Consider the following 25,574-nt stretch of genomic DNA (forward strand, 5'->3'; position numbering starts at 1 on the left):
GAGATTGGCCACAATCCTTTAGGAATGCAGATAGTGTTTTGGACAAGAGAAAGATTTTGCTCAAAAACTGATCACTTAACCCAAACATATTAAGTAATGTAAAGTGACAAGGGATTAACCCAATAATATCTTACTGAAAATTTTATATTTTTTGTTTCCTGTTTGCTTCTTCAACTCATGAAGTAAATGAAAGCAATTTTAACAAATAAGCTATGTTTTCACTGTCCATCCAAGTGCATTCTAGATAAATGTCACATTTGAGGAGTTAAAACAAAGTATATAAGCAAACAATAACTGCTAGGGAAAAGTTTTTCTGAACCAAGAGGATAATGTAAAATTACTGGGTAATGTAAAAAACTGAACAGAATAAAAAATAATCCAATCACAAGCAAGTGATAGCCTCAACACTAGTATATCTGTATAAAAGAGGATCTTTTTTCATTTGTGTACATACTTATAAAACCCAATAAATATGTGTTTTATATAGAATAACTTTACTTGTTTCTTAGAGTAAAAATAATTATGTTTTTAATTTATTTCCTGATATTAAAACTCACCACTACTGTAAAATTTTCAAATGTATTTCCCTGTAAACACATTATGAATAAGATAACTTTCAATATTTTGAATAACTTTATATCAAAGTTTATATATAAACACAAAGTATTTTCTATTAATTTTCCTCTCATTACTGCCAAATTATTTTATATTAATATCAACATAATCAAGATGGACAGTCATAGCTGAACAATAGATAAGATGTGAAATAATATTCCATTGGATACTTGCAATTTTCTTCAACCATGAGAAGGGAGGAAATTCTACCACTTGGGACAACATGGATGTACTGGGGGGATATTATGCTAAGTGACATAAATCAGACAAATATCATATTATTTCACTTACAGGAAATAAAAATCACACAAAAAAAGAGACAGGGTTTCCAATTGCAAAAGCAAACTGGTCGTTGCTAGAGGGAATGGAAGCATGGAATATGTGAGAAAGGGGAGGAAAACAAAGATGTGCAAACTCCCAGTTATGAAATAAATGAGCCATGTGGATAAAAATGCACGGCAGGGGGAAGACGGTCAATAATAATGCAACATCTTTGCATGGTGCTCTGTCAAAGATCAGCTGACTATGTTAATATGGGTCTATTTCTGGCTCTCTATTCTGTTCTACTGATCTATACGTGGATTCTTTCACCAATACCACACTGTATTGCTTAATTATATGTTGTCTTTTTTAATATATTTATTTTTAATTGGAGGATAATTGCTTTACAATATTGTGTTGGTTTCTGCCACGCATCAACATGAATCAGTCAATCAGTCAAGGAATACATATATCCCTTTCCTCTTAAACCTCCCTCCCAACCCATCTCATCCCTCTAAGATATCACAGAGCACTGGTTTGAGCTCCCTGCATCATATACCAAAATATCAAGCCTTGAAGTCAGGTAGTATCAGTCATCCAACTTGGTTCCTCTTCTCCAATACTGAACTGTCAGAGCAGGTCTGTGCCCTTTCATGTCAACTTTAGGAGCAGTTTATAGATATCCTCAAAGTAATTTGAGGGAACATTTGTTGAGATTGCATTGAATCTATTAATCAAGTTGAGAATAATTAGCGTCTTGATAACACTGTGACTCTTTATCAGTGAATATGAAATATTTATCTATAGAGTTCTCTGATTTATCAGAGTATTGCAGTTTTCTTTATATAGATCCTATACTTACTTTGTTAGATATGCACTGAAATATTTATTTTTGAAGGTGGTGACGTAAACTGTATTGCTTTTTAATTTCAAATTATACTTGCTCATTGTTGATATAAAGGAAAACAATTGACTTTTGCCTATTAATCTTACATAATGCAACCCTGCTACAAAACTTTTTAGTTCCAAGGAGGTTTTTTGGTCGATACTTTTGGAATTTTCACATAGGTGAGTATGTCATCTGTGAACAAAAACAACTTTATGTCTTTCCTCCCAGTCTGTATCCCTTTTATTTCCTTTTATTCTCCTGTTGCATTAGCTGAAACATTACATTGGTTAAAATTTCCAGTACAACATTAAAGAGGAGATGTAATGATATCTTGTACCTTAGATCCTAGGGGGGAAGCTTCTAGTCTCCACATTAAGAATAATGCTAGTTGTAGGTTTTTGTAGCTGTTTTTCACTAGGTTGAGGAAGTTTTCTTCTATTCATAGTTTGCTGAGAGTTTTTATCATGAATGAGTGTTGAATTTTGTCAGATGCTTTTTCTGCAGCTAAGTCTGTTGATGTGATAGATTACAGTAATTGATTTTAAACATTGAATCACCCTTGAATATCTGGGCTAAATCCCACTTGGTCATGGTGTATAATTCTTTTTGTACATAGTTGGATTCTACTTGATAAGAGTTGTTGAGAAATTTTGCACCTGTATTTCAATGTACCTTTTGTGAATATTCAGGAACACTTTTTTTTCTGTTTGCAGGATAATAAGATACTAACAAATTATAAACATAAATATGCATGGAGAATGAGGCTTTTGTCTACTTACAGAATATTTGCCATAAGTATTCCACTGATGCCTTTTTAATACACATTGGGTTTATAATATTTCAAATAAATTTTCTTTTTATAAAATATAATGATACATATGACATAGTACCTATAATAATCTTTTATTTTCTACTATATTATATAACAAAATAATATAATGTATAATATGTAATAACACAACTATGGATGAAGATGTGTAACATTTTACAGGAGGCAGTGACCAAAACAATCCCAAAGAAAAAAGAAATGCAAGAAGGCAGAGTGGTTGTCTGAGGAGGCTTTACAAACAGCTGAGGAAAACATTTCATTCAATGGTAGGCATGATACAGGAAAGAGATGGTAAGGACCTAACAGAAGCAGAAGAGATGGCAAGAATACGCAGAAGAACTATACAAGGGCTTAATGACCCAGATGCCACAATGGTGTGCTCATTCACCTAGAGCTGGACATCCTGGAGTATGCAGTCAAGTGAGCCTTAGGAAGGAAGGATTGCTATGAACAAAGGTAGTGGAGGTGAAGGAAATCCAGCTGAGCTATTTAAAATGCTAAAACATGGCGCTATTAAAGGGCTGTCCTCAACATGTCAGCAAATTTGGAAAACTCAGCAGTAGTCACAGGACTGGAAAAAGATTAGTCTTCATTCCAATCCCAAAGAAAGACAATGTCAAAGAATGTTCAAACTACCAAACAATTGAGCTCATTTCACATGCTAGCAAGGTTATGCTCAAAATCCTCAAAATAGGCTTCAGAAGTTTGTCAGCTGAGAAATCCCATATGTACAAGGTGGGTTTCAAAGAGATAGAGGAACCAGAGATCAAACTGCCAACATTCATTGGATCATGGAGAAATCAAGGCAGTTCCAGAAAAAAATCTACTTATGCTTCACTGACTGCGCTAAAGCCTTTGATTGTGTGGATCACAACAAATTGAGGAAAATTCTTAAAGAGATGGGAATGTCAGACCACCTTATCTGTCTCCTGAGAAACCTGTATGCAGGTCAAGAAGGAGAAGTAAAAACTCTGGTGGCTCAGACAGGAAAGAATCTGCCTGCAATGTGGGAGACCAGGGCTCGATCCCTGGGTCGGGAAGATCCAGTGGAGAAGGAAATGCAAACCCATTCCATTGTTCTTGCCTGGGAAATCCCATGGACTGAGAAGCCTGGCAGACTACAGTCCATGGGGTTGCAAAGAGTCAGATATGACTGAAAGACTTCACAGGGACATGGAACTTGACTGTTTCAAAATTGGGAAAATTGGGAAAGGAGTATGACAAGGCTATATAGTGTCACTCTGTTTATGTAGCTCCTTTGCAGTGTACATCATGTGAAATGCCGGGCTGAATCAATCACAATCTGGAATCAAGATTGCTGGGAAAAATATCAACAACCTCAGATATTCAGATGATAACACTCTAGTGGCAGAAAGTGAAGAGGAACTGAAGAGCCTCTTGATGAAGGTGAAACAGGAGAGTGAAAAAGCTGGCTTGAAACTCAACATTCAAAAAATAAAATAAAATTAAGATCATGGCATCTGGTCCTATCGCTTAATGGTAAACAGATGGCAAAAAAGGAGAGGCAGTGACAGATTTAATTTTCTTGGGCTCCAAAATCACTGTGGATGGTGACTGCAGCCATGAAATTAAAAGAAGTTTACTCCTTGGTAGAAAAGCTATGAAAAACCTAGACAGTATATTAAAAATTAAAGATATCACTTTGCTCACAAAGGTTCATTTAGTCAAAGCTATGTTTTTTCCATTAGTCATGTACAGATGTGAGAGTTGGGCCATAAACAAGCCTGAGCACTGAGGAACTGATGCTTTTGAACTGTGGTGTTGGAGAAGACTTTTGAGAGTTCCTTGGACTGCAAGGAGATCCAACCAGTCCATTCTAAAGGAAATCAACCCTGAATATTCATTGGAAGTACTGTTGCTGAAGCTGAAGAACCAATACTTTGGCCACTTGATGTGAAGAGTAGACTCATTGGAAAAGGCTCGGATGTTGGCAAAGTTTGAAGGCAAAAGGTGAAGGGGGCAACAGAAGGTGAGCTGTTTATATACCATCGCCTACTCACTGGACATGAATTTGAGCAAACTAGAAGACCGTGGAGGAGAGAGGACCCTGGAATGCTGCAGTCCATGGGGTCACAAAGAGTCAGACACGACTTTGTGACTGTACCTAAACACAATTATTATTGTAAAAGTTTATTCATACTGCTCAATATATGTCAACTGCAATTCTGTGAGATTTTTGTCAGATGAACTCATTTAATGTCAAATTTTCAGTGGACTTGGAGCTGTGATACTTTTTACAGTTAAAAAATACTGAGGCCAAGAGGGATTCCTAACTGGACAATGATCGAAGAATCTATTACTATTACTATTGCCAAAGTAGGAGTTTAAACTATAAAACTACTATGACTTTAAAATTAAAGAGAGCTTTATATTATTCTCAGTTCTTTTTGCTCCTTTTCTTCTTAAATTTTATTTTGTAATTATGTAAAATGATATTGTTATTTTGGCTCATTTTTGTTTGCACTTTAGTACTTCTTTGCCCATATTTCCAAGTTTCTCTCTCCTTATGAAGGTGAGGGGAGTTTCATGGTTGTGGTGCTTTGAAGTGACTGTATTTGGACAGTTGGATAGGAAGTTATAACATGTTTATGTATCTATTTGAATAACTAGTATCCTATCTCTTGGAGAAGGAAATGACAACCCACTCCAGTATTCTTGCCTGGAGGATTCCATAGATGCGGGAGTCTGGCTACAGCCTGTGGAGTTGCAAAGAGTAGGGCACGATTTAGCGACTAAACAGCTATCCTATCTCAGCTTAATAATTATATCTTATTTATTTTACATTTCCTTTTTTAAATTTACATGTAAGTTCTATCATAGATAAGACATAATTTCCTATAAAGTACATTAAAAATAAATGTATTATAATGATAATGATGAAGTTTTCAAAAATAAGTAAAATTAAAGTACTGGATATTTTATGAAATGTGATTTCAGCTAGAGATAGGCATAACTATTTGTGGAATTTTGGGGGAAAGTGCCAAATTCACCATAGTTTGGTTTCTTCATTCAGAGACTATGACAAGTCATGATCTGCCCATAATTACAAATCACTATAATACTGTTCCAAAAAATGTGTTATCACCATAGGTTAGTACTTTAAGGTGGTTGCTTTTTATACCAAAATTTTCCATATATGTACATGAATAGAACTACAGAAGAACTGATGTAACTACATTCAGAAGGGGTAACAGTTTTGCTAATCAAATAAATTTTCTTCACATATATGTTCAAGATAATAATGCCTAATGGAAAAAATGGCACTAAAATCATGGTAGTGACTTACATGGATTTTCTACTCATCCAGCTCCTTTGAGATTCATCTTTTAATTATCACCTTTGGAATTGGTGGTACCATTTAAAATGTAAAATTATTAGCAGTATTAAAAATATTAATGCCTGGAAAAGGGGAATAAGAGAAAGTGCATCTTACATATTATCCATTTGCTGCAGTGATATGCATTCCGTTCCTTATGGAATAAATAATATATACTATTGAGAACTAAGAAAAAGTATCAAAGCAAACTCATTGGGAAAAAATTATGTGGAAACATACTTTTACCCTGGGTAATACATTTCTAAGAAATAGTTCATAATACCTTGATTTGTTAAATGATAAAGATATTTTCTTATTGTACATCAATTAGAAAATAGTAAAATTATACAGCATACTTTGAAGTCATACAAAGATATTTTTTATTTTCCCCTTAAAATTGTTTAAAAATAATATGTTTCACAGAAAAATAAAAACATAAGAAAATATTATTATTTTATACTTTTTTATAGTAAAATAGTATAAAATAATTTTGTTTTAAGATAAGGCAATATGTAAAAATCTCTTCCATGTTTCGCTTTAGATAGAAAGGAAAGATCTCTACAAATCCTATGTCAAAGGACACATCACTGGTGTTTTAGTATACAGGCTTACTAATTCTGCCTTCCTCCCTTCCTTCTCTCTTTTTCATTCTCCTTCTCTCTCAGATATGACACTGTTGATACTATCTACCAACATGTTTTTCATTTATTGACTAAATATGGAGCTAAATTCATATGAATTTGATGCTAAGTACATACCAATTCAGATAGTTCTATTATAGGTGCGAATTTTAAAATGCATCATACTTTTTGTTAAGTATAGGATATAAAATAATACTGAACCAAACCTTATTTGATAGTCGTATAGGCTGCTTCTATTTTAAACTATTACATATTACTCAGAGGATATCCTTGTATGTATATCTGTATAAATTTATTCAAATATCACTCTGAGAAAAAGTTTTAAGAACTAGAATGCTCAGAGAAAATATATGTAATTTAAATATGTACAGCCAATTGCAATAAGGTTGAAACTATTTTTCACAAGTAAGACATGACAATGCTATATTCTAATACACCTGAAATAGCTGTTTATTTTAAAATTCCATCTCTGTTGAAAGCTATTCAATTTAAGTCACAATTTTAAAAATAAAAAATAAAGGAACCAATGGCAGGTATTTTCTCTTCTGCACGTTCAAATAGGTATTGAGTATTCACTTTCTTTATCTGGGCTGCATTATGAGAGTGTATGAGAGTCATTTAAGAAATACACATAGGTAGACATAGACTGCTTCTGTAATAATTTGCTGCCATTATAAATTTGTAGCATAGTTATCTCTGTATCTAAGATTTTATGAAATTTTCAGTTTTTACATTAAGGGTGAACTCCTAAAGGTAATATTTTCTGGTAAAATGGTACATGCTTTGAAAATAACTCCGATATGGGTAAATATATGCACATATATTACTATGATCCTATTTCTTCTCCACAAAATTTGATCCATTCACACATTTATTAGTAGAATATGTTTACAGTTTTGCCTATATCCTTGTCAAACACTTATTCTAAACTTACCACCACTTAAACTTTTCTTACATGTGGTAATATTTATAATTATTACATGAATTTTAATAAAGTTATTTGTATGATATGAATTTTGATATCAAACTTTAATTGAAATGCTTGCATTCTCCATGTTTTTATTTATTCCTGAATCTGACATATTCAAAATGAGAAAAATGTTTAGAAAACTCAACTGTATTTTTATTCTACTTTTCCACTGTAATTAGCAATATATGTTTTATATAAATTGAGACTGAATAAACTTTTCCATTACATATTGAACATTTTTTCATTAAAAGAAACATTAATTTTCAGCTATGCTATTACATTCTATTGTATATTTTATATTGATACTAAAATATCTGATCATTTTATGTTCACATTTCCCTGGCTTACTTACTTATCTTTGCTTATATTGAGTAATTTGTAATATGAGAGCATTTGAGTAAGATTTTCAAACTAAAAGATCTCATTAATCTTTATTTCATTATAGATTGGTTGATTACTATTTTATAAGCTGAATTTTGTTTCTTTTTTGTTTTCTTACTATTGCTACATACATTAAATCTTACTCTTGAAAATTTAGAGTACATTTCTACTTATGCTATAATTAATTAATTTAAATATTTTCATATGAAAATTAGTATGATTTTCAAATATCCTGAGTCTTTCATTTTGATTATTTCATAAGAGTTTGAATTTGTTCTTTAGGGAGTCATATCCGTTTCTCCCATTTATGAGAAATGCATATGCTTTTTTAGAAATATCTGAATATGTATTATATTATCAGTTCAGTTCAGTTCAGTTCAGTCGCTCAGTCAAGTCCGACTCTTTGTGACCCCATGGACTGCAGCATGCCAGGCCTCTCTGTCCATCACCAACTCCCGGATTTTACTCAAACTCATGTCCATTGAATATTATATTATATTCATATATAAATTACATATTACTTGGTATACAGTCATTATTTAACCATTGGTAACTCTTAAACTCTATGACTATTTTATTTCACTTTGATATCTAATATTTACTATGAGAAATCTACATTTAGAGTAATATACTTGCTTGGTAATTTAGCTCTTTGTTTCCTAACAGATTTGATTAAATTAAATTACCAGGCCTATCTACACAGTGGTTATATTTCTTTATTTTTCCTGATAATAATGACAGCTTACTTAATGAGCTTTTCTATGTGTTCAGTACTAAGGACATTTTCTCTATTAAATTACTTAATCATCCCAACAATTGTGGAAAGTAAATAAGTAGTTTAGTCACTAAGTCCTGTATGACTCTTCCAACCTCATAGACTGTGGCCAGACAGGCCCCTCTGTCCATAAGATTTTCTAGACAAGATACTGGAGCGGTTTGCCATGTCCTTCTCCAGGGAGTCTTCCTGAAGCAGGGATCTAAACCGGGTCTCCTGAACTGCAGGCAGATTTGTTACTGACTGAGCTACCAGGGAAGTTCAGTTCAGTTCAGTTCAGTCGCTAAGTCGTGTCCGACTCTTTCTGACCCCATGAATCACAGCACGCCAGGCCTCCCTGTCCATCACCAACTCCTGGAGTCTACCCAAACCCATGTCCATTGAGTTGGTAATGCCATCCAGCCATCTCATCCTCTGTCGTCCCCTTCTCCTCCTGCCCCCAATCCCTCCCAGCATCAGGGTCTCTTCCAGTGAGTCAACTCTTCACATCAAGGTGCCAAAGTATTGGAGTTTCAGCTTCAGCATCAGTTCTTCTAATGAACACCCAGGACTGATCTCCTTTAGGATGGACTGGTTGGATCTCCTTGCAGTCCAAGGGACTCTCAAGAGTCTTCTCCAACACCACAGTTCAAAAGCATCAATTCTTTGGTGCTCAGCTTTCTTCACAGTCCAACTCTCACATCCATACATGACCACTGGAAAAACCATAGCCTTGACTAGCTGGACCTTTGTTGGCAAAGTAATGTCTCTGCTTTTTATTATGCTGTCTAGGTTGGTCATAACTTTTCATTCCAAGGAGTAAGCGTCTTTTAATTTCATGGCTGCAATCACCATCTGCAGTGATTTTGGAGCCCAGAAATATAAAGTCAGCCACTATTTCCCCATTTATCTGCCATGAAGTGATGGGACAAGATGCCATGATCTTAATTTTCTGAATGTTGAGCTTTAAGTCAACATTTTTACTCTCCTCTTTCACCTTCATAAGAGGCTCTTTAGTTCATCTTCACTTTCTGCCATAAGGGTGGTGTCATCTGCATATCTGAGTTTATTGATATTTCTCCCTGCAATCTTGATTCCAGCTTGTGCTTCTTCCAGCCCAGCGTGTCTCATGATGTACTCTGCATAGAAGTTAAATAAGCAGGGTGACAATATACAGCCTTGATATACTCATTTTCCTATTTGGAACCAGTCTGTTGGTCCATGTCCAGTTCTAACTGTTGCTTCCTGACCTGCATACAGGTTTCTCAAGAGGCAGGTCAGGTGGTCTGGTATTCCCATCTCTTTCAGAATTTCCCACAGTTTATTGTGATCCACACAGTCAAAGACTTTGGCATAGTCAATAAAGCAGAAATAGATGTTTTTCTGGAACTCTCTTGTTTTTTGATGATCCAGGGGATGTTGGCAATTTGATCTCTGGTTCCTCTGCCTTTTCTAAAACCAGCTTGAATATCTGGAAGTTCTCGGTTCATGTATTGCTGAAGCCAGGCTTGGAGAATTTTAAGCATTACTTTACTAGTGTGTGAGATGAGTGCAATTGTGCAGTAGTTTGAGCATTCTTTCACATTGCCTTTCTTTGGGATTGGAATGAAAACTGACCTTTTCCAGTCCTGTGACTACTACTGAGTTTTCCAGATTTGCTGGCATATTGAGTACAGCACTTTCACAGCGTCATTTTTCAGGATTTTAAATAGCTCTGCTGGAACTTCATCACCTCCACTAGCTTTGTTCATAATGATGCTTCCTAAGTCCCACTTGACTTCACATTCCAGGATATCTGGTTCTAGGTGAGTGATCACACCGTCGTTATTATCTGGGTCATGAAGGTCTGGGCAGTGATCTTCATGACCAGGGAAGCCCATTAAGTAAATAATCGTATATTTATTTTCAAGTGAAAGAATAATAATGGCATGGAAAGCTGAAGGCACATGGGTGGATCAAAGCTCACCTAATAGGTAAACATGCCTGAATATGACCCCCAGTACCAGGTTCCCTGGGCTTCCCAGGTGACTCAGCGGTAAAGAATCCACCAGCAATGCAGGAGCCGCAGGAGCTGTGGGTTTGACCCCTGGGTTGGGAGGATCCCCTGGAGGAGGAAACAGGAACCCACTCCAGTACTCTTGCCTGGAGAATCCCATGGACTGAGGAGATGGCTGGGCTACATACAGCCCATAGGCTCGCAAAGCATCAGACAGGACTGAAGTGATTGAGCACGCATGCATGCAATCATTTCCAGTACATATGCTTTCCAGGTTGGGTGATCATCATTTTTCCAGATAGAAGGAGGATATGTGAATGGTCAGAGGAGAAAACTGATTATGTAAAATTCTTCTAGCTCAAGTAAACTGATCAAATTAGCAAAAAATCAGGTTAGAGAAAAGTGCTTTCAGGTACACCTTTGTTTTCTATTTGTGCTTTCCTAGATACAGAGTAGATATATATATATTTTTATTTTGATCAATCTGCAACAGTTGAGAAAAATTAAATTGTATGTCCAGCCTATAGTGTAATCTCTCTTTAAGTTTCTCTCCCACTCCCAAGTAAGGGGTCCTTGTTTTCTATGCCCTGTCTAGCATAATAGCTTCTGATACCTTTAAACAGATAGGGGTGTGTGTGTGTGTGTGTGTGTGTGTGTGTGTGTGTGTGTGTGTGTGTGTGTGTGTTCATTTTTTGGTTTTGTTCATGTTGGGAGGTAATTTATGGTTCCTTCATATTTTATGAAATATGCATATCTTATGAATAAGAAGATACTATTAGTAATTGCTCCTTTTCCTCTGGACTATATTTACTAAGATACATATATAGTTTAGAACAACCTTAGAAGTTAGAGATAAAATCTCCTTCTGAGGCAAAGGGCAGTATGGCTGTCCGTTACGGTAAAAGAGTAGGATTTCCTAGGCTTGAGATTCTTTTAAAATGGACAAATGCCCTGTGCATGCAACATCTACCTGACTTCTCTGCATCGCCATTAGGGAGTGAATGGCAAGAAGAACCAACATAAATCTGACGCTGATGGACCATGAGCCAAACTGCCTATTGTCTGATGTCTTATAGCCTCTGCCAGTATCCGTGAAAGTGTGGAAGGCTGACTTGTAACCTTGCATGCAGGGTAAAATCTTAGACCCTTCACAGATTTTGACACATAATACAAAGTTTATCTTTAACTAGTTGCCTCATAATTATCAGAAAGAGTAAAAAACCAAATGCTTTCTTAATATTACCTTTTTTTCTAAAATTGCACTTATGAGAAAAAAAAAAGGTTGTTTTAATAAGATGAAGCAAAAAATTCAAATTTAAGAAGCATTTATTCTACAAATAATTTGATGGTAGTATATAGAAAAGATGGATGTGAAATACCAGCTACCACAGATGTATCCCAACCTTAAGGAATCAACAAAAGATAAAGACAAATTGGGAAAAAAACAAACAAACAGTATCAGTACAAAATTAGGGAATAGGGCAGGCTCTATGATATGAAAAACAAAAGAATATCTGCAAAATATGGTGTTGGTGGGATCAATTTGAAGGAACTCACCGGTGACTAATCAAATATCCTCTTGTTACTAAGGAGTTCAGTATAACCAAAAAGGAGTCATGAGCATCGTGGCGGAACACCACGCATGGAGCTGCTTCGAAAGAAGAGGGTGGAAGGAAGAACAGTTGCACCACTCACTCGGAACCACATTCGCCTTGCTAGTCAGTGGCATCTGAAGCGGAAGCCTTTTGCTAAAAGTGGCTCATCCTACCAAAGAGTCTGCAGCTAATAGGAGCTTTTCTGTTTTGGTTTTTGTTTTGTTTTCCCCCTGAAATGACTTCCCCCTTAAATATTTCTCACCCCAGCCACATGAGGCCCCAAAGCCATTTTGCTTGAGTTCTTACCTCTTAGCAACCCCTGCTTTCTTTTCGTATGCTGAGCCTTTGGCCCAAGCCACTTACAAATCAGAAAGAATGCCTCCACATTAAAAGCAATTATGAATTTGAGACTCACCTGAATGGGCTTTCTTCTCTCTTTAATTTTGATCCCAAAATCCAGGGCTGCCTTGGTCAATTATTTTCCAAGTTTTGTCTCAAATTTACAGACTCTTGGTTTAGTTCCTCTGAAAATATAAGCATGATAGAAAATCAAGTAAAATACACAAAAGAAAGACAATGCAAACAAACAAGTATTAGCAAATATTAGAAATTTTTCTAAAGTCCTAGTGATTAAAACAGCTAGCTCTCAAGATCTATACACAACAGACATATAGCTAAATGAAACAATATACTGAATAGAATATCAAACGTCAAATAGACATAAGCACATTAACTAATGCAATTTAAAGAAATACTTATTTCCTTGGAAAATTTTTTTTACAAAGAAAAAGATAGAAAAGCTACAAAATTAATATAGCAGCACTTTAAAATATTCTCGTAATTAGGAACATTTGGAAGAAATTTTAAATGAAGCCATAAAACTAAAAGGATTAAATCTAACAGAACTTTTAATTTTTAAAAAATCATTCAAGAGAAAGGTCATTTCTTCTACATAGAACCTAATAGTTTTAATAAATTAGGAAAAAAAATCTTGGACACAACAAAAATAGAAAATATTTTTAAAACCGAAATAGATTTAAAATATGGAAGAAAATCATAAATAAATTCAATACTGAAATGACAGTCTTGTTGAAATAATTGCAATATCCTACAGACAAAAGGCTAATCTCTTCAAATTTGTTCTTATATAAATCAATTATAAAAAAGGAAAAATTGGGGGAAAGATACCAATAGCTTGACACAAAAATATGAAACAAAACAAAATTAAACAAAATAAAATAAAGTCTCCCAAATATGTGAAAATGTTGTGTATCACACATAACCTGAAAAATATGGGAAATAAAATTGCAAACTATTATGTTTTATCCATTGGAGTAAAATAAAACTTGCATATATTTGGTAAAAACAAGGGATTTGAAAAAATTAGACACAAGTATTCTTTTTGTTATCAGTGTCAATGCAAATATTTCAGAAACTGATTTGGACGTAAATGTACCAGTTACACTAGCAACCCAACTCTCTAAGAAGCTGCTGTACTTTGCCCTGATACAAATGGAAGGATATTTACGATAGCATTGTTTTCAATATCATCGATCTATAAGTAAAAATAAGCTATCTAAATAGGGTAATTAAAATTAATCTTGGTAGTTTTAAATTGAAATACTGTGTATTCTTTAAGGCAAATGACTCACAACTATTTCTCCTGATTTGGAAATATCACTAAAATATATTGTTAACTAGAAAGGTGGCACAATAATACATAGAATATTTTGTTGTAAAATAATATACACATTTCTGATTGAAAAGATTGGTTAATTGATAAGGGAAATGTAGCTTTCATTCTATTTTTTTTGTTGTTTTAGTGTAAATTGTTTTATTCCATTTCCACTTTTTACTATTTGCTTCTATTAATTTTAAAATAAACAAAGGTGTACATTTAATATAGACTACATTAAATTCAAATTATTTAATTTAAATATATTTAATGTTATATTACTAAGTAATTTCAGGCTCAGAATAATGACTAATAAAATGTTTAAATTAATTTGCTGTCCAAGTTCATGAGCTGAACTTTCAAATATGCGAAGATAAAGAAAATATGTACATAGAAGATTTTCAAAGCCTCTGGGTTTTTCTTCATAAAGAATATGAAAAAGACATGCTCCCCAGTGTTCACTGAAGCACTATTTACAATAGCTAGGACACAGAAGCACCCTATATGCCCATCGACAGATGAATGGATAAAGAAGTTTAGTACATATATACAATGAAATATTACTCAGCCATTAAAAGGAACACATTCAGGTCAGTTCTAATGAGGTGGATGAACCTAGAGACTATTATACAGAGTGATGTAACTCAGAAAGAGAAAAACAAGTATCATATATTAACACCCATACATGAAATCTAGAAGGCTGGTACTAATGAGACTATCTGCAAAGCAGCAATGGAGAGGTAGGCATAGAGAAGAGACACAGTGGGGGAAGCAGAAGGATGCAGAGAGTAGCACAGAAACATACATATCACCGTATGTAAAATTAGACAGCCAGTGGAAATTTACTCTAAGCCACAGGAAGCTGAAATCTGGTGCTGTATACACCCTAGAGGGGTGGGACGGGTGGAGGTTGGAGGGAGATTCAAGACGGAAGGGACATATGTATAGCTGTGGCTGACATATGGCAGAAAGCAACACAGAATTGCAAAGCAATTATCTTCCAATTAAAAATAAATAAATTTAAATTATAAAAAGAACATATACCAGTTTTCTATTAGATGAAAATAGAACTATAAGGACCTGAAAAATACAGAAACTATATATGTTATTGATTATGAAGAAAATAAAGTGACAACAATTGACAAAGGTAATAGGACATCATAAAGAAGAGGAGATTACACAATTTAAATCTTGAGATCATGTTCCTTTTCTTTATCGTCTTCAATGAGGAAAACAATCTATACATATGGAAATGATTAATAGGTTTGAGATACAAGGGCTCTTGGAAATGAGGTGATAAATGATTCAAAATTGGGAACAAGTAAGCTAAAGTAAAGTAAGAATGTTATAAAAATTTCTGTATAGTATCTTGAATTTAGCTTTAAGATGGCTAATCTCATGAAGGAAGACAGGTTCAAAACCTCACCTTGAATTTACTGTTAATGGCTAAAATAGTTTGGCTTTTGTTTTTCCCCCCTCCAACATCTTAAAACAGGTTTTTTGTGTTTTTTTTCTTCAGAAATAAGCTGCTCGCATTTTTAGTATTCATGATTTTGTTCCAAATAGGGACACCTTGTATCAGGCAGCTCCTTAACAAAATCAGAAACTGTCAAATTGTTTTCACATATTATGAGTTGCCTATTTTGGCTTCCCTAATACATTATGGAGATTCATGAGGAGTTAGGGGATGATCATTGATTGACCTTTAATAAGAATTAACTTAAAATTGAAAATATATACACTTTTTTTAATTTAGGAGTCATATTCAATAGGGATTACTTTGTGTCAAGTTCTAAGATAATTGACATTGATAGAGCATTTATTCTATGTCAAATATATTACACATGCTTTTCCAAAACTTTCTTAAGTGGGTAATATTATTCCTGTTCATAAATGGGAAAATTGATTCAGAAAAGTATATTACTTGTCCAAGGTAATAGTGCTTTAAACATAGCAAAGACATATTAAACCAAAGTGTTTCTAATTCTAAGGCCTATGATCTCATTGACTCAATATTGCCTTCTCCAGCAAAGCAATTGTAGATCAGAAGGTGAATTAATTAATACTGATAAATTGCCACTGAATATTAGGCTTATTGTTTTTTAAATTTGTATTATGGGGAAATTTTCAAACATACACAAAAGAGAAGAAATAGTACTATAAATCGCAAGCACCAGTTATCACCCATAGTCAATAATATGCAAAGTTACACAGGTTTAGTGTTAGATGATATTAATGAATTATGAACTTTAAGGAATATAATAATTTCTTAATATCTTCTAATATCTGACATGCACATTTCCCTAAATTTTTGGAAAAATATCTCTTTTCTTGTTCAAATTTTTATGTCTCTTATGTCTTAAGTCTCTTTGCGTCTGCATTACCATTCCCTACAATTTTTTTTTTCAGAACACTTGTTTATCAAAAAGATTGAATTGCTTTCTTATTGAATTTCCCACCTTCTTGACTTGATTTCTTATATTCTTGTGGTCTATATATATATAGACATAAACATAATTTAATATGTCTATCTATCCTTCATATTTCCTACAATCTTATAGACTTGATAAATCCATGTTCAATTTTTTAGAAAGAATCCTATCTATACGGTGTGTTCTTCCCACTGTATAACATCAGAAGGCACTTTAAAAGTCCAATTTTGAATAAATCCACTGCCTGTCAGATAGATTCATATATTATAAATTCCTCATCAACCTTTCAACTAATAGTTTTAATGTCAATGGATGATTTTATCTAGATGTATAATTTCATTGTTTTTTGAGATATAATTCACATCTCATAAAATTCACCCTTTTAAAGTGTGCACTCCAATGGTTTTTAGTATATTTGTAGGGTTGTGTAATCACCCACTATCTAATTCTAGAACATGTCTATCATCCAAACAGAAAATCTATATCCATTTGTAGTCATTCTCAATTATCAACCTTCTCCAACACCTAGCAACCACTAATTTGCTCAGTGTCTCCATGAATTCACCTATTCTGAGCATTTCACATAAGTGGAATCGTAAAACACATGGTCTTCTGTGCCTTTTTCATTTAGCATAGTATTCACCCATATTGTTACATGTATCAAGGCTTCATTCACTTGGATGATTGATAAATATTCCATTGAAGGAATATATCACAGTTTGATTATTTATTGATCAGTTGATGGCAGACATTTGAGTAGTTTCTACCTTTTGTGCGTCAGTTGCTCAGTCGTGTCCAACTCTTTGCAACCCCATGGACTGTAGCCAACCAGGTTCCTCTGAACATAGGATTCTCCAGGCAAGGATGCTGGAGGGAGTTGCCAGTTCTTCCTCCAGTGGCGCTTCCGGGCCCAGAGATAGAATCCAGGTCTCCCACAGTGAAGGCAGATTTATTACCACCTGAGCCACTAAGGAAGCCCTAATTATAAATAATGTTGCTATGAATATTCATGTTCAAGTTTGTTTGTTCATTTGTTCATAGTAATGGATATAAGTCTTCAAGTCCTTTAGTTATATACCTATTAGTGGAATAACCTAAATATAGACAGCTAATATTAAGAAATATGTAGGGAGAAACTGATAATAATACCATAATGAAGTATGAAAGTGAAAGTCACTCAGTCATGTCTCACTCTTTGTGACCCCATACAGTCCATGGAATTCTCCAGGTTAGAATACTGGAGTGGGCAGCCTTTCCTTCTCCAAAGGATCTTCCCACCCAGGGATCAAACCCAGGTCTCCGGCACTGCAGGTGGATTCTTTACCAGCTGAGCCACCAGGGAAGCCCAAGAATACTGGAGTGGGTAGCCTATCCCTTCTCCAGCAGAGCTTCCCAACCCAGGAATCGAACCAGGGTCTCTTGCATTTGCAGGTGGATTCTTTGCCAATGGAGCTATCAGGGAAGCCCATAATTAAGTATAGGGAATTTTAACATCCCATTTACATCATAAAGATCAGAAACTTAATAAGGAAATAGTGGCCATAAATAACAGACCAGGTGGATTTAATTGAAATCTACAGGTTTCCGCACAAAAACAGCAGAATATACATTCTTTTCAACTGCACGTGAAACTTTCTCCAGAATAGATAATATTTTGGCCACAAAAGAAGTCTAAACAAATTATAAAAGTTAAGTCAAGAACTTTTCTAACCACAATGGTATGAAACTAGAAATCAACTTTATGAAGAAAAATGGGGAAAGCACAAAGATGTGAAAATTGAACAGCATGCTACCAAGAAACCACTGGGTCAATGAAGAAATCAAAGAAGAAATCATAAAAAGCCTTAAGACAAATACAAACGACAACACAACTTTGCAAAAGTTATGGAATACAGCAAAGCTAACTCTAAGAGATAACTTTATAAATATATAATATAACAGTACCTCAGAGAAGTAGAAAAACTCAAATAAACAGTGTAACTTGACATCTGGAGGTATTAGATAAAGAAAAGTAGAAAATAAAACGAAGTTGCTCAGTCGTGTCCTACTCTTTGCGACCCCTTGGACTATCGCCTGTGAGGTTTCTCCCTCCACGGGATTTTCCAGGCAAGAATATTAGATAAAGAACAAACAAAACCCAGAGTCAACATAATAAAGGAAATAATAAAGACCAGAGAAGGGATAAATAAAACAGAAATGAAAAGAAAAACAACAGAAAAGATTCATGAAACCAAGAAATGGTTTTCTAAAAGAATAAAAGATTGATAAGCATTTAGCCAGATTCATCACGAAAAAAGATTAAGGATGCAAATGTTAGATAGTTAGAATAGGAAAACAGAGTCCAAAATAGCGGTGGGTAAAATACAAAGAAAGGAAAAAAACCCATAAAAATGGAACAAAAGAAAATCCGAGGACCAGAGTGAGAACCTCAGGTAAAGCAAACAGCCCTCTTGGCTAGCCCAATTTACATAGGGCAGGCTCAGCGGGGAGGAAACAAACATATAAATGGAGGAAGCCAAGACTGAGTGAGGCCTCTCCTTTGGGGCTGCCCACCCTCATGCCTCGAGGGTGTACTTTCCTTTGCTTGTGGAATAAAACTCTGAGTTGTAACCAAGCTGTAACACTGGTCCGCTGTATCAAACCTTGGCTCTAGCTAGACAGAGCCAAGGAACTTGCACACTCTCAGGACATATCTGGTGCAGTGTCTCGGATGTAGCCTGGCTGAAGCAACCTCAGCTTGGCCCCAGTGAGGCGGAGACCAAGCCCAGCAGAAGCCCACCTTGGCAAAATCTCACGCTGTGGAAGCTGAAGGTGAAGGAAACCCAGCGCAGTGGAAGTGACAAGAAGCCCGCGTGCTGGAGACTTGGACAGCAAAAACACACTCGGCAGAAAGCTCACGCAGCTCAGATTCCAGAAGACTCCGGTTAAGGTAGGAGGTCCTCACACCTATGGCTAGAAGGACACAGCTAACAAAGTCTTAATTCCTTTACAGTCTCTTGTTTCTTGTTTCCCTGAACCCCCTGTGAACAGGCGAGCGGCAGTGGGTGCAGCTGAGGAAATCTGGCAGGGGCTACTCCCCAGCGTGTCCTGAAGGCTCCACCATCTGCCGCGCCTTAGTAGCTGTTGCCCAAGTGGGTGAGAGTTCTGCTGCCCTTAATCTCCTTTGCGCCAAGGATCAGGCCAATGAAAATTGTAGACACAGGTCAGGCATTTAGAGTTTTTCCAGCAAGTTATGAAAGGGGTTCCTCGGCACGTTTTTCCCACTGCTTTTTCCTCCCATCCTTCAGTTCCTCTGTCCATCTATGCCACTGTTTACAAAGTATTGGGCAGGTCATCTTCCTTCCATTTCTGAAAGTTGTGTTTGAAACTGTTTACCCAAGTGGGAATCAAACCCATGTGGCAGGGACTCTGTGCTATGCTTAGTCTCGCAGCCGAGTCTGACCAGGACTTTAACCTGGCCAAAACCCATGGTGCCTGGTTTCAAGACCTAATGAAGCTCAGGTTCTTGATGTCTTATTGCAGAAAGAATTCAGTGAGCTACACAGTGATAGGTAACAGGTAGATCTGTTAAGATTTAGCGAGACGCACAGTCCACAGAGTGTGGGCCATCACAGAGAGTGTATGCACTGGCCATGAAATGTGGTGTGGTTGTAAGCTGAGTGATTTCATATGCTAATGAGTGGTAGGATCATTCCAACAACTGGGGAACCACCCACTCCTTGGTCTCTTTATAGTGTCTTGGAATTGTCATGGCGCCTCTGGGTGTGGCATTTAGATTGACCGTTGGAAACACCCTAAACTGCTCTTATGGAGGACTAGGGAAGAAATCAGTGGTTTACATTCCCTCAGAGCAATAAGAGGATAAGCCTTATGGCTGTTTCACTAGGTTCCCATTCTCAGGGCACAGGCTTGGATTGCTTTACATCACTGTATCTATTCCCATTCATGCTGGACAAACTGGCAATGAGTTAAGATAACTACCCCTTAATCCTACTCAGCACTAGTCACACTGGAGGCTTGGGGACTCCCAACTCCAGCCTGGGGATCCCAGAAGGTCGACCTGCATCAACCTGCTTAGGGATATGGTCCTCAGGAGGTTATCACACCCCAACCTGCTCAGGAACCCTCCAGTCTGGGGGTCCCAGGAGGTCGACCTTCCTCGACATGCCCAGGGACCCAATTCTTGAGAGGCTCGCATGCCTCACCCTGCCTGGGGATTGGATCTACAGAAGGTTGTCACGCCTCATCCTCTGTGGGGATCTGCACCCTGACCCGGAGATACCTGACTCTCAGGTTGCAACAGTACTGGGTAGGAAAACCTTCAGGAAGACTCACCCCTAAGGAAGCTGATCCATGGAAACAGAAGGAAGCCTATTAGTTGTGGGACCATGCCTGATCTCAGCAATAACTCAGGAGTCCAAAGAGAACCCCACTGCCTTTCTGGAAAGTCTAAAAGAGGCCCTCCAATAGTTTACCAATCTAGACTTCGACTCTTACGAAGGACAGGTGATTTTAAAGGACAAATTCCTGTCTCAGTGTACATCAGGCATCAGGATAAAGTTATAACAGCTACAGCAGCAGGACCCTGCTTCCTCTTTAGATGGGATGGTCCAGACAGCCACTAATACCTTTTATAAAAGAGAACAGGGGAGGGAGGTCAAGGCCCAGGGAAGGAAGAGAAGGAAAGAGATAAGACATGCCCAGAAGCTGGCTGCCTCAAAGGAAGCCCTATGGCAAACCCCGAGTCCTTGAAGGACAAAGCCTGAGGCAAATGCCTAATCTGTATACAGGCAGGACATTGGGCCAGAGAGTGTCTAAACTGTGACAAGTCTCCTGAAATGCCTTGCTACAAATGCCATCAATTAGGACATTGGGCAGCACTCTACCCTTGGGACCCAAGAGCTTCAAATTCAAGCGCCCAGCCTTCCCTCACGATGGTTCAACAGCAGTGAAGTGGCCCGCTCCAGCCAGCCCGCCTGTCACAGATAACCATCATGGGGCTGGAGCCTAGGGTCCAACTGGATGTGGTAGGTAGGCCCAAGAATTTCTTGGTCGACACAGGGGCTACCCACTCAGTTCTGACCTCCTACTCCAGAGCCTTCTCCTCCCAAATCTGTACCATTTTGGGTACTACAGGAAAAATAAAAAGATTCACCCAAGCACTCCTTTGCTGTTGAGATGGACAAATATTTCCCCACCAGTTTCTGGTGGTCTCTGTGTGTCTTACTCTCTTATTTGGAAGAGATCTTTCCCTGCCTTCAAAATTCTACAGCTATTACAGTCCTGATAATTCAGTTCAGTTCAGTTCAGTCAGTCGTTCAGTCTTGTCTGACTCTTTGTGACCCCATGAACAGCAGCACGCCAGGCCTCCCTGTCCATCACCAACTCCCTGAGTCCACCCAAACCCATGTCTATTGAGTCGGTGATGCCATCCAACCATCTCATCCTCTGTCGTCCCCTGCTCCTCCTGTCCTCAATCTTTCCCAGCATCAGGGTCTTTTCAAATGAGTCAGCTCTGCACATCAGGTGGCCAAAGTGTTGAAATTTCAGCTTCAACTTCGGTCCTTCCAGTGAATATTCAGGACTGATTTACTTTAGGATGGACTGGTTGGAGCTCCTTGTAGTCCAAGGGACTCTCAAGAGTCTTCTCCAATACCACAGTTCAAAACATCAATTATTCTGTGCTCAGCTTTCTTTATAGTCCAACTCTCACATCTATACATGACCACTGGTAAAACCATATAGCCTTAACGGACCTTGTTGACAAAGTAATGTCTCTGCTTTTTAATATACTGTCTAGGTTGGTCTTAACTTTTCTTCCAAGGAGCAAGTGTCTTAATTTGATGGCTGCAGTCACCATGTGCAGTGATTTTGGAGCCCAAAAAGTAAAGTCTGCCACTATTTCCCCATCTATTTGCTTTAAAGTGATGGGACCAGATGCCATGGTCTTTGTCTTCTGAATGTTGAGCTTTAAGTCAACTTTTTCCCTCTCCTCTTTCACTTTCTTCAAGAGGCTTTTTAGTTCTTCTTCACTTTCTTCCATAAGGGTGGTATCATCTGCATATCTGAGGTTACTGATATTTCTCCTGAAAATCTTGATTCCAGCTTGTGCTTCATCCAGCCCAGCGTTTCTCATGATGTACTCTGCATATAAGTTAAATAAGAAGGGTGACAATATACAGCCTTAACGTATTACTTTTCCTATTTGGAACCAGTCTGTTGTCCCAAGTCCAGATCTAAATGTTGCTTCCTTACCTGCATACAGTTTTCTCAAGACCCAGGTCAGGTGGCCTGGTATTCCCCATCTCTTGAAAAATTTTCCACAATTTATTGTGATCCACACACTCAAAGGCTTAGGCATAGTCAACAAAGCAGAAATAGATGTTTTTCTGGAACTCTCTTGCTTTTCTGATGATCTCGCGGATGTTGGCAATTTGATCTCCGGTTCCTCTGTCTTTTCTAAAACCAGCTTGAGCATCTGGAATTTCATGGCTCATATATTGTTGAAGCCTGCTTAGGTAGTTAGAATAGTAAAAAGGAGTCTGAAATGGTGGTGGCTAAAAGACAAGGAAAGGATGAGCCCTCGAAATGGAACAAAAGAAAATCAGGACTGGAGTGAGCACCTCAGGTGAAGCACACAGCCCTCCGGACTAGCCCAGTTTACATAGGGCGGACTCACGGAGGAGGAGACAGAAGTATGTAAAGAGGAAGCCAAGACTGATTTTAATTTTGGAGCCCCCAAAATAAAGGCCTCTCCTTTGGGGTCGACCTGCACTCATGAGAGTGTACTTTCCTTTGCTTGCTGAATAAAACTCTGAGCTGTAACCAAGCTTAACACTTGACTGCATCTCAAATTTTGGCTGGGGTGAGACAGAACCATGAAAATTGCACACTCCCCCAACACAAACAAAACATGAAATAAAAGAGTAATTGTAGCCGATATCACCAAAATGTAAACAATTATAAGTGAATATTATGACTAGTTCTATACCAACAAATTGGGAAACCTAGAAGAAATAGATAAATTTTGGAAACATGCAGTCTTCCAAAATAAATAAGGAAGAAATATTTGAACAGTATGGATCACTAGTATTGAAACTGAATCAAAACTCTCAACAAACAACAGTACAGTACCAGATGACTTCACAGGGGAATTCTACAAACCATACAAAAAAAGTGTTAATCCCTATACTTCCTAAACCATTTCCAAATATTGGAGAGGTGGAAACACTTCCAAATTCATTCTATAAAGCCACTATTATCCTGAAATCAAAATAAGACAGATACTACAAAAATTAAAACTGAAAAATAAAAAAAAATTATAGGTTAATATCTCTGAGAAATACAGATGTAGATATCATTTGTTAAGAAAATATTAACAAACTGAACTCAACAATATATAAAAAGGATCATATACCATGATTAAGTAGGATTTCTTCCAGGAATATAAAGGTGGTTCAATATATGCAAATAAATCAGTATAATATAGTATATTAATAAAATGCAGGATAAAAAGAAGGTGATCATCTCAATAGGTGTTGTAAAGCATTTAGCAAAATTAAACATCCATTTATGATTAAAAAAAAAAAAGAAAAACTCTCAGCAAAGTTGGTATAGAAGGAATTTATCTCAATAAAATAAAAACCACAGGGTTTCCCTCATAGCTAAGTTAGTAAAGAATCCACCTGCAATGCAGGAGACCCCAGTTCAATTCCTGGGTCTGGAAGATCTGCTGGAAAAGGGACAGGCTACCCACTCCTGTATTCTTGGACTTCCCTTGTGGCTCAGTTGGTAAATAATCTTCCTGCAATGCGGGAGACCTGGGTTTGATCCCTCGGTTGGGAAGATCCTCTGGTGAAGGGAAAGGCTACCCACTCCAGTGTTCTGGCCTGGAGAATTCCATGGATTGTATAGTCAATGGGTTCGCAATGAGTTTGACACGACTGAGAGAATTTCACTTTATTTCTTTATGGCAAACCTACAGATAATATCATTCTCAATGCTAAAATGTTGAAATCTTTTCCTCTAAAATCAGGAAAAAAAGAATTCCCACTATCACCACTTTTATTTAACATAGTATTGGAAGTGCTAGTCATAGCAATCAAAAAAGTGAATTAAAGGGTATCCAAATTAGAAGGGAAGGCATAAAACTATATTTGCAGATGACATGATACTGTGCATAAAAAAATCTGAAGTGTCCACCAAAAAAGCTATTAGAGCTAAAAAAATGAATCAGTAAATTTGCAGGATACAAGGTTAATACACAAAAACCTATTGCTTCTGTATGCATTAATAATGAACTGTCAGAAAGAGAAAGCAAGAAAATCTTTCGAAAGAATGAAATACCTAGGAATACACTTAACCAAGAAGGGGAACAAGATATACTCTTAAAAACTGTAAGGCATTGATGAAAGAAATTGAAGGTGATACAAATAAATGAAAAGATATCCAGTTAATTGGAAACATTAATAGCATTTATACTGTGAAAGTGTTCATACTACTGAATGCAATTTACAGGTTTAATGCAATTCCTATCAAAATACCAATGACGTTTTCATGAAACTAGAACAAATAATCCTAACATTTATGTGGAAACATAAATAGCTTCTTCTTTTTTTGTTGTTGGAAGAAATAAAAAAAAAAAAAAAAAGAAAGAAAAGCTCCCAAATAGCTAATGAAATCTTGAGAAAAAAGAGAACAAAGTTGGAGGTATCATGTTCTCTGAGTTCAGATTACACTGCAAATATATGGTCATGAAAGCATTATAATGTTGACAAAAACAGACACATAGATCAGTGAAACATAATAGAGAGCCCAGAAACAAACCTTCACATATACAGTCAATTAATCTATTGCAAAAAAAAGAAAAAATATACTTGATTCAATGAGTGGTTTGGTAAAATCTTCACAACCCCATATAAAATTAGAACATTTTCTCACACCAAACACAAAAATAAATTCAAAATGGATGAAAGTCCTGAATATGACTGGAAATCATAAAACTCCTAGAGAAAATTGCTGTATAATCAATACACCCTTTTACAGAAGGCTTAGAAACATTTTTTTTTAATTTGTCAACTCAGGCAAAGTAAACAAAAGCAAAAATAAACAAATTAAACATAATTATATAAAATCTTTTACCACAGTAAATGGAACTATCAAAAAAAATAGAAAAGACAACCTACTGAATGGGAGAGAC

This window comes from Cervus elaphus, chromosome 9, assembly GCF_910594005.1.
Source record: "Cervus elaphus chromosome 9, mCerEla1.1, whole genome shotgun sequence".
NCBI lineage: Eukaryota > Metazoa > Chordata > Mammalia > Artiodactyla > Cervidae > Cervus > Cervus elaphus.